Below are 11,948 nucleotides of genomic sequence, written 5' to 3' on the forward strand. Positions count from 1 at the left end.
ATCAAATATCATCATTAGGATACTTTAATCTTGATTTTGAAATTGAAAAGGTTCAGGGCTTACCGTTGATAGTGTTGATTTAATTTAAGCGGCTGTGTTTCTGTCCCAGCTGTGAAATATGTATTTAGTAAAATCCTATCTGTACCTGTACGTGCTCAGCTGCACTTCCCGACTGAGCAGAAGAGGCCGCTTTTATGAGACAGATATCCAAATATTGAACTCTGAACCTTGTGGGGATACTGCCAGTCCAATATGCCAGTAGTCTGTTCCTTGGCACTGCAGCCTCGGGAATTTCCGTGTATGAAATCTAAACAATGCTTGTTTTGTCTCAGTGAGCATTTGCAACTCTCAAATCCTTTCCATGGAAACAGAACTGTACTAATATAGCAGCCTGATCTTGGTGTGGCAATTTTGAATCACGCCCTAGGATCAGACAATTTTTGGAAGCTTGTTGAATTTGAAGTTGTGACAGACAGTCCATGTTGCCAGACACACTCTGCCCTCCGGATTGACTGATACGTTGACCTGCGCGGAGGGGAAGCAGCGCAAGCAAGCTATTGTTTTTACCCCTGTGTGTGTGTGTGTGTGCGGTGTGTGTGTTCATATTATTAACTTTTGGAGCTGATTGGTTAAAGGTCACACTAATGCATTTTTCCAAGCTATCTCTGCAAGAAGAGACGTTCGCATATTGATTCGTCAAAATGATTCCCCACCATATGACGTCATCAGATAGGTGCCGCCAAGAAGACGTGACGATGAAGTCAGAAACAATTGTAGATGAGCAGCACTTGGCGACCGGGGAGGGAAGAAAAAGTCCCTTTTAAGAGGAAGAAATCTAAAACCAGACTCAGTGTGGGCGGAACATCTGCCTCGACCGGTTGGGGTGAGAGGAGAGAAACTGGGGCGTGGGGAAATACATTGTATGCAACATTCCTTTTTTTATCTGTATGAAAGGATGCAATATGTGACACAGGATAAGTCAAACATCATGACACGATGAGGCCAGACATCCACAAGTAACACTGAGACACTGTCTCCCCTCTTTCTCTGTTTTCTCCTCGGTTCTTCCTTCCTCACGTGACTGTCCCTAGTTTGTCTTTCTTCCTGTCGCTGCCCTGTGTGTGTGTGTGCGTGTGTGTGTGTGTGTGTGTGTGTCCGCCTGGGTGTGATTGCCTGCCGCTTGCTCCCGCCACTTCACCTGAGCAACTGTCACTGTTACCTGCCACGTCCAAATCCGCCCCTCGCACAGGTGTGACCTCTCCCCCCAGAACCGGACCGTCTTTCCAGAGAGAGACAATGGCACAGATGCCCTGTAGGATAAAATGTTGTAAATCTTAAAATGTTGTGTGTGAATTGAAATCCAGCATGTGTGTCTGGGTTAGATAGTTCGACGTTTTGGCCTCAAGTGTTCACACCTCACGCAGCAGATTTTACTTTGTCTGGTGATTACAAATTCTGCATATTGCCACAGTTTGTGGCACTATGTAACACATGGAGCATGTTTCCTGCAAGTACCTGTGAGAATGTCACGGCGGTCAAGCGCATGCCCAGCCCTGCGTCAATATCTCACTCGGAAGACAATGAAACCTGTGAAAGACCGACACACATCTATGAGATAAGACATCCACAAGACTGGACTTGGACTGTGTTACAGTGACAGCCAGAAAGATAAGCAGTTTTTGTTTGGTGTGTGCGTATATATATATATATATATATATATATATATAGACTGTGTGTGTGTGTACTCGAGTTTGAAACGTGTCACAAAGATAAGCCGAGACAGATTTAGAATAACAGCGGTGATGCAAGTGTCGCTCCTCTGTACGTGGGCGGGACAATCTGTGATGTGTGAGCACGCAGTTTCTCGTGGGGAGGAATTTCCTGCTACCTGGGTCAAGGTGAGCGGGCAGACAAACACAGAGACTGAGAGCGAGGGAGAGGTTATTTGATATGACACTTTCGTGCTAGACGTATTGCAGCCACGCTTTCAGTGTTTTGCAACCACCTGCATTTGAAGTGAAACAGGATGTGCGAATAGACAAAGTTGGACGGGAACATCATGTCTGGGCCAAGTCTTAACGTTTAATACATTGTGCAACCTGACTTACAGTACGTGACACATGATGCAATTTTCATTCAGTTTCTACGTGTGGGCCGAATGAAATTGCCGAAAATGACACACACCAGCGATGAATTTGCAGCGGTGCAGTTATCACTTCCCTCTTGAAAATCGCTGTGATGTGACAATTGTGAAGTAGAAAGAGTGTGTGTTCATTTGTCAGGAGAAGAAGGAGTCTGCCGGGGCACCGTGCCGGTCTGCGCCTGTCCAGCCGGCAGGTCATTGTCATATTTCGGGTGTGTGTGCCTGCCGGGTGTAGTAGTGGACGGTTGTGCAGCCATCCGCCTCAGGATCCTTGCCTGGTCTGTGGATGAATGCTGACCAGATGTCATCTCTCACATGCCCAGACACTAACAAAGGCACCTACTCAACATAATGTACTCACTCTCACTCAGACATCTTGGGAGAATTAATCGTTTTACAAATCCACCGTAAAAACACCAGGCAATGCCTGTGTTTCACATTCAGAAAAGAGGGTCAACTCACAACACAATATCTACGAGCACAACTCCATCTTTCTGCACGCTTTGCAATTTTCAGTTCCATGAGCAGATATATATATATACTGCCGGTTCCAAAAGGAGAAATATGTCAGATGTTTTTCAGATGCTGATAAGCTCTTCTTACTGAACCAGTTTTGCTACGCCGGCGCAAAGGGATTCCCTCGTTTCTTTCTGTTTGCTTTTTATGGCATGGGGCGGGAGTTAAACGGGATTCCCACTCTCTCTGCTCTCGTGTGGGTAGATGGACGACTGTATATTAAGGAGGAGAGAGTCCATCTCCACTACACAGTATCATAGAGTGCATCATGGAGAGACACCAGGCGGGACAGGAGGACAGACTGATGGAGGTCCAGATCGGGATGGAAGTTGTTCGTCAGCCCAGAGCTTCACCTGTGAACCGCCACGCATGCTTGAAGTGTATGGTCGCTTTGGCAACAGCGATGGGACTCGTCATCGTTGCTCTGGTGGCGGGCTTTGTCCTGCAATACTTCGTGTTCGCGCCATCATGCAACCAGGTGAGAAACGCGTGATATTGTCGATTCTGAGCAAATGCTGTCATGACTTTTCTCTTCTCTATGTGTCCACGCGTGTCTGTCAATAATCTGCCTGTCTTTCTACAGGATGCTCGACCACTGAGTGATGCAGCAAAAGTCCACATCTCCCGTACACTAAAAAGTAAGCCTCACTTCTATTTTAATGCCGTCCAACGTTCATATTCAGACGTGGATGTAATAGTGCACTAATGGAACAAAAACCTTTCCCCCCCGTAGAGGGTGGTGAACAGGGGTCATACGACATCTTCACTGTGGATAAAACTGCAACCTACTTGATCTACGGATGGGTGAAGCTGTCGGACGTCGCGAATGAGGAGATCGTTCTCAAGCAAACAGATGTGAATAATGAAGGGCAAAACGAGGGAACCATCCAGAAGAGGACCGTGAGCAATACGGAGATTTTCTTTTTTGAAAAGCTCCTTCTGGCCAACGGTGTCAGAATAAGCATTACCTCCAAGTCTGTCGTCACAGACGGCTTGTTCCATTTCTATGAACTCTGACCAGGCTGAGATCAGCTGTATGAATACATATGTCTGTATGTACGAGCATAATGAACTGTTCTCGGGCTTCATTTTCACAAGTAGCAACGCTACTGAAATGAGCTGTCTGAGGTTGTTTTTTTTATCCGGCTACACCTGCAATTATCACACAGTGGTTTCATGAATAGTGAAGTGGTTTCATGGAGGTGTTGTGTTTCCTCTGGGAGGAGTGGGCGTGTTCCCTCTGAAGTCTCACATGGACGTCGATTATCCTCGAGATCTGAGCAACAAGCCGATGAACTATATGCTTTGACAAAGAAATTGCTAAAAGACCCAAGGTGTTTCATAACCTAAATGGTAACTCACAATGTGCCTCAGTTTCTTGCCATTCATCATAACAAACACAATTAGCGTGAATCTCACTTTCACAGACGTTTGTGCTGTACCTTTGAACCTTGTGAAGATACTGTAATAGCCAAATCAATGTTGCTCATTTTTTTTGCTTTCTGTCAATGAAGTGTTTCATTCTTTGCATTTCCTTTTTGGTTGAATGTGAGATCGCTGGCGGGTGAATGGAAACACACTGTACAGTAAAGATCCTCACCCTGCTGTTGGCGACGCAATGCTGGTCTCAGTGTAAGAACAGAGCGCGTTATTTTTTGCCCTGCACTGTAAATAAACCTGACTTGACTGTAAGTCTGTAAAAATGATTATGAATTGGTCACGTGGCTCTCAGCTGACTTCTGAAATCCTCACTGCTGAAGCTCGTATCGGCTTCAGAACTACATTTGAAGGTTGGCTGTGGCTTTTGACCCCCGTCCTTCACTCTGAAGTTACATCTGCCTTAACCAAGTGTGTTCAAGCGGAGGAGACAACTGAGTGAGCCTGCAGTGGTGTGATACAATAAGGAACTGGGCTCACCGCAGGTTGGGCCACGTGCTCGAGGGCCATGTGTTGTGTGTGTGTGTGTGTGTGTGTGTGTGTGTGTGTGTGTGTTGTTGATTTTGTTGGAGAGGTGTTTTGGGTGTAGTGACCACGAAACCAACTGTTAGTCGAATGCATTTGGCAGGTTACACATTACACATATGGGTCGTCCACTAACCCGAAGCGCTACATGAATGCAGTCCATGTTACAGTTACATTAGAGACGTGTGCAGTCAGCCAGGGGGCGACGAGGCGGTGCTAAATTAGACATTTCACTTTTACACGTCACAAAAGAATGATTGAGTTTATGAAAAAAAAAAAGAGAAGCTTTTCTCCAGAGCTTTCTTCATTTGTTGATCGCTGTGCAAATGTTCACACTCGCTAAGTTCAATGAAGTCCTTCTACCCTGAATGGATTCATAAAGCTGTAGAGCATGAGACCATCTTCTTGCAGCTATTTTTATTGATTGAAATTATCTATCAGTTGAGTTCATACACTGATTCAACACATCTGCTGTATCATTTCAGTCACAAGCCCTGATCCAATGAAGAAAAAATGTATGGCAACAATGTTTAAAGCCATATTACTATGGAGATTTTAGTATGGTCATATACAATACATATGTCTTGTTTTTATATTTGCTCTTAGTTTCCTATATAAGTGAAATTTAAAATTCATTTTAATCATTTATTTTATGATGTTGGAATATCACCTATAAAAAAAGCCAGGAAGCAATCTTACACTTTTTTTCTTTTCAATAACCAAGATCATGCTTTCAAGTGTGGAAATATGCTGATAAAAAATTCAGTTGAAAAGCTTCCTAACAGATACCTGTTCGGGCATGACCCTCCATTGTTTCACGCCCACATATGCGACAATCTGTGCTCTAAATCATGTCCAGGGAGGAAGTGAAAGTTTACAGCCATGCAGTCATTCACCGACGTCCTCATGACACAATGTCTGAAGTAAAACCTCCCGCTCCAAGCATTCACCCATTCTGTAGCAAAATGATGCACATCATCACGAGGATGCATTTTGTGGTTAAAATTTGCGTCACATCTGACATAATTCAACACAAGATGACAGTTAACATTTGGCAGAAATGTTGTTTAATATACTGTTTAAATATACTTTTTCAAAGAGGCTTGGACTGTTGAACCTTCATTGCACCGTTTGTTCATTGGTGAATGAAACAGAATGAAACTGGACAAATCTAGGCATGGTGAGTTTATCGGTTCACAAAAGTGTTTTGGACTCGGAATTGTTGGAAAACAAACCATGTATTGCTTCGTTTCCCTTGACGTAATGATCCACAGCTCCATGGGGAAATGATGTAGGTTCACATGTACAGACGGGTGAGGAATCAGAGGGAAAACGCTCGCCCAAGACACTTTATGTTGTGTTCTACTCTCATTCGTTCACTGTGTCAGCACATTATTTACACAATGTACCGAGGTTTGGAGGGATTTTCTTACCAGGTGGTTGAGGAGGCTTTTGGATAGTTTAGCAATTCATCTGTGCTCAGTGAGGACGGTCTGGAGGTCGACTAATATGTGTAATCGGTCTCGAATCCTTGTCACAAATACTAAACCACCTCTGTCATCAGCTTCATTGTACCTTTCCAAGGACACACGCAGGGCGAGGTGAGGGGTGAAGTGACTGTGGTATAATGGGCAGTAAAAAACAATCAGAGAACTTTCCCTTTTACTTTCACTCCTCTTGCTGGATTTGGATCAACTTCTGTTGGGTTTAATCTCATTAGAGTGGATCGTGACTATGACTCAGGAGAACAAGACATGACACGACATTCATTTAGCAGAGGCTTTTGTCCAAAGCGACTTACAATGAGTTACAAGTGCGTTCAACCGTGAACATATTATCCAAAAGTGCAAGAATCATAAACATTTATCAAATAGGCAAAAACAGCTTCAAATGCTCATTTTAGAATTTGATTTTCATTTTAATAGAAAGGCCAATAGAATGACATGTTAAAACTTGTGGGTAGAAGCTTTAGGCGAGGGGTGTGGAACCTATCATGGGTCATTTCAGATTTTTGAACACCCTATTCGAGCCATACTAAATAATCAAATACATATTTTCTGCCCTCTTTTGTCTGCTGTTGTTTTGTATATTGCCTCTGACCTTAACCTGTGCAACCTTTGATATTCTTTTAATCTTGTATCCTGTGGTTTTGTATCGGTGGAAAAAGGTGCTATACCAGTAGACTTTGACTTTGTTAAGTCAGCAATCCAGCAAGAGTGACGACTGTAGTTGCGCAATGTTTATCTGACTGTTGTTTCATCCCAGGCCAAAAGAAAAACCATGAATTCTTTTTGTAGTGTTTAAGTGTTGTTGTTTTTTCAACACTTCGTGCCGTACCAGTAATCTGCTCTACGCTAGATCTTGGAGACAAACAGACACTATTTATCCTATCAGCTACAGCAGCAGCAAGGCTCCTCCACAAATTCTCTTTCTGAAGGAGTTTTCAGCTGATGGCCGACTCACTACTAAACTCGCCATTACAACAATGGTCTCTCACAGAATGTGTCTTGTGAAAGCTGTTTGTTGGACACACAAATTCCACTGAAGCGCATTAACTTTGTCCAAGAGCCATTTTTTGCACGTCCAGTTTGGCTGTTTCCAGCTTTAATGACGCTCGAGATTGGCCTTAAATGAAATGTATTATTATTATTATTATTATTATTATTATTATTATTATTATTATTATCATTATTATTATCATTATTATTATCCCTGCAAACTTCTGCCACACAAGCTTGTCTTTTACTTCTACCAAAAAATTATAATTTGTATAATTCTCTTGGAAAGCGTGACATTCTGCAGGGACCACCCCGAAGGACAAATCACTATTTTATTTAGTGTGTAAATAGTGTGTATCTATTTATCTATCTGCTACATGAAATCGGATTTCATGGCACTAAAAAGTCTAATGGAGCTTGACTGCCGTCATTGTTTTACTATGTAATTAACATTATAATTGACAACCTTATAGACCCAGAGTGGAAAGACGTTCAGTGATTTGGATTATACCTCAGATGTTATTTGAGTCCTGCTGGGGGCAAATATTATAAACATTCCTTGAGAAGAAGGTCAGTCAAAGCACAATCTAAGACAAAAATGTATACATAAAGACGTAGAAGTCAAGAGATCAGATAAGAGACATTTCACTTCTTGTGTATTTGGGAAACTCTGTGGCGGTCTGCCTCACGTCACAAAACCAAGTATCTTTCCATTTATACCACAGTCCATTAGGCTGCCCATAGCTTCACACATCCCCCACCGTGTCTGTCTTTCTGTGCGTGTGTGTCTCTATAGTTGTGAGAACCGATTTTGATTCATAACCCTCGTTGTGAACGTTGGTTTTAGGGGACAGGGTTAGACCTGGGTTTTGGTTTAGGTTAGGTTCAGGCATTTAGGTGTGATTGTTTAGGTTAGGGTTAGGGGCAAGGGAATTCATTATGCCAAGGGGTGTCCTCACAACTATAGAGACACAAGTGTGTGTGTGTGTGTGTGTGTGTGTGTGTGTATGTACGTGTGTTATAAGTCGAGTTCGCCCACAGTCTCTCCATCATCATCCATTTAATTTGCTTTTGATCTACAGGGGGAGGTGAGGGTGGAACGCAGTATGTCACAAAAACATCCCCTTCATGACTTTAGAGATCACACCACACAGGTCAGCTGACTTCCTGTGTTACTGCCGGGAGAGGAGGGCAGGTGAAGAAATGTGTCCATTCAGACACTGTTCGTTAACCCACATAGACGCGGCTCAGTGTGTCACAGGCGACCCAACAGCGACTCGCCTGTATTACCGCACAATAACGTTCTGCTCATCGTCCAGTTCAACCATCAATCAAATGACTGGGATAAAACACATACACAGTTTTAATGAACAATTTCCCTCCCACTCATTGCTCCTCCCTTCATCCACGTATCGCTCGCAGGATTCCACACATGATATACACGATTATTTCACTACATCTCATGTCTCATGCATAGACTGTATATAAAAATGTATCTATTCTCCGGAATGACCAGCAGGGGCAAGTCCACTTGTTACAAATGTAAGGCAGTCTATGAGAAAATCATTCTATTTCTCATTAGTCCAAATTTTTCTGAGGAGATGAATGGACTCAATATCTAGTTTCGAGTCTTCTCAAATACAGAGTGATGTTAATCTTGTAAATTATGGTCTCATTTAGAGTAAAATACACAAAAAGGACTGTATGCATTGGGGCATGGGTACAACGTGATTGACAGCTTGTACCGTTCCAATAGGTGCAGGTTACAGGTGTAGCCTAGATGGATGAGCTCTCAGTCTGCCCCCCCTCCTACATACTGAATAGGAAAATAAGATTATTTACATTATAAACACAAGTAGAGTAAAAGACAGTTGCAACTGAACAACTGCATTTTTTGCCAGAAGTTCAGCCACGTGCCATACAATAACTTCTCTTTGAATATATCGACCTGTGGCTCATCCAACATCAAGAACACCTTTGTATTCCCATCCTTAAACTCCACTGAAACTCCTTATCTTTTTTTTGAGGTTTCCCGACAACATCTGAGAGTAAGTGGATTTACCAGGAAGTCAGTTCAATGATATGCCTCTAGGCATTTCGCGACGTGGTCGATTGATTTACTTTATTTTCTTCACCACAATGTCACAAACATGAGCAGCATGCGACAAATGGAAACAAACGGTTGCTTCCTGTCAGATGATTTATATGGGTCAGTGAAAACGGAGTGTAAGTACCTCGCATGCAGCCACTGACATTTCCAGTCACACAAAACATGCAGAATTATTGTTATTAAACTTGAATAGCCGGGGAGCGGAAATACTCCAGAGCCATGAACCATAAACTACATAATCAGGTTTCACGCTCAAAGTCCACGGAGGCTTTGTTCTGAATCCATTGCACTGCAGATTTGACTTGGCTTGTTATTTAGGAAAAGCACAAAAGTCACGAATAAGATAAACACACATAACATCATAACCCTGAGAATCGACGCAGCCAAGTGGAGTCAGTCATGGTTAATCTTATTATTTACACCTGTGCTTTCCCAAACTGTGACAAAATGTCTACTGTGAAAAGGCCTACGGAGCAATGAACATGATCATCAACGATCAACGGCTTTGATTTACCTTAAAGTTGCTCTAATCCCCATATTTTATGATAACAACATGTCAAATGAAAACCTGACACAATCGATTATAGTGATGATGCTACAGAGAATTATCACTTGAATCTGCAGCTTTATGGAGTGTGTGGTGGTAAGTTTCAGAATCACTGTCGGAACGACAACTTTTATTCGAGGTTTCGAGCGCCACCCTCTTCGTGACGTTTTGGCCAAAAGAGCCCCGCTCCAAATACACAACTAGCCGATGAATGCAGTGCAACATTTATTAGCGGCTAAAGAGCAAGATGCTTTGCTCAGGAGTTGGTAGAGACCAGAAATGAAATAAATAAACAAATGATAATCCTGCTGGATATATAAAAAGGCATGTTAACTTGTTCATGTCCAGATGTTGCCACGTGGCTGTTGTCCTGACGCCGACAGTTTGTATGAGGTTCCTGGGACAACAACTGCCTCAGCCAATCAGCGTCTGTGTTGTCATCGCAGAGAGCAACCCTGACCCCCTAACTCTAACCCTGAAGCCTACTACAGTCTTAACAGTGTGTGGGTATGGTCCTCTGATGTAAACAAAAAATGCATGTGATATGACTCCTTTAATAAATGAATTAAAAAAAACTAATGGCTATAGTGCTTTGACATCAAATTGAAATTCTAATGCGACTGTCCAAAGAGCAAAAAAAGAAGAAAAAAAAGAGCAGAACTTGCTCATATACACTAATGAACGCGCAACCCACATTTCTGGTAAACTCATACTTTCCATTTCATTCACACAGGGAGAAGATGGGCACATTTCTTGGACAACACACCCACACTTGTGCCCAAAAGAGCAAGTGTGATGGCGGTGGGGAGAGGAGAGCAGTGTGGAACAGGTTTCTGCTGCTGCGTGAGTCATTATGAACCCATAAACACATCAGAGGACACTGAAGAAGAGAGAGAGAGAGAGATGAAAAAAACATATCTTACCAATCTGTGGAAAAAGTGTTGTATGTACATGTGGCAGAAGTGAGATGCAACCATATAGACACAGAGCCAATGTGAGAGAGAGAGAAGGAAAGGAAGAGGGGAGGAAGACGCACAGACAGAGAGAGAGAGAGGGGGGGGGGGGGGAGAGAATGATAGATAGAGATAGATTTCCCAATACATGGACAGGGGAGTCCCCCAGGCTCAGTTGCGACAAGGGGTTATTCGTCCCACCTCCACATCGGCCGAGAGGCTTTATCTTGCATCATGAGTGGGCTTAACGTCAACGTTTAGTCTCGCCTTCCCGAGCTTTAACACCCCCCGCTTCTGCTGCTCACTCTCAGTATCTTTGAACTTCAACATTAAGCCTCATAGACATGTTATAGAGCCTTCATAGAGGATTAATACCTACTGTACGATTCCGGGAAGCCTTCTGCTGACTGAAATAATGAGCACTGGTCCACCGGGTGGACCCCCTTGGTGTTGTTATTGGCACCCTGTCAGAGAGAAAAGGTGCAGTCCCTGCAACAGTTGGATGCCACTCTGTGCCTTTTTCTTTGGGAACATGTCGGTCTCAGTTTCAGATGAAGAGTTCAGCTCAGTGTATGAGCGCTCAGCAGCCTTCTTAATAAATGAATGAGACCCTGAAGAAATTTGATATTCATTGGTTAGCATTAGATTAATCCATAGATGGAAAGTGACTCCTGTGTGGAACATGAGAAAAATCAAAGATCATTGACACAGCAATTCATCTTTAAAAACAAATACCATAACATCCTACTATACAACACCAAATACATAAATATGTATTCATGTAATTGTATTTGGCTGGCTTCCTGAAATGTTTGATATCCATGCATTTCTTTAAAAGTATTGGCTTTATGCTCTGATGGCCTTTTCATTACTTCACATTAGATTCATTTAGGAGACGCTTTTGTCCAAAGCGACTTACAATAAGTGCATTCAACCATGAAGATATTACTCAAAGTGCAAGAATTAATAAGTACATAAACATTCATCAAATAGGCAAAAAAAAAAACTTACTCCAACTACAGTGCTTAGCTTCTGCCAGACCCAACAATGCTAAGAGGGCAAAGATATTTAAAAAATCTTGCATCATCAAATGTAATGTTTCTAAAATGTCTAGTCCTTCATAACTTAACTCCCATATACCAGTTATTGATTTTATCCCATATAATCCTAACCATCATATTCCAAAAGCTAACACTGCTGTAGGCTTGAGGCATCGATA

Source organism: Scophthalmus maximus, chromosome 13, assembly GCF_022379125.1.
Source record: "Scophthalmus maximus strain ysfricsl-2021 chromosome 13, ASM2237912v1, whole genome shotgun sequence".
Taxonomy (NCBI): Eukaryota; Metazoa; Chordata; class Actinopteri; order Pleuronectiformes; family Scophthalmidae; genus Scophthalmus; species Scophthalmus maximus.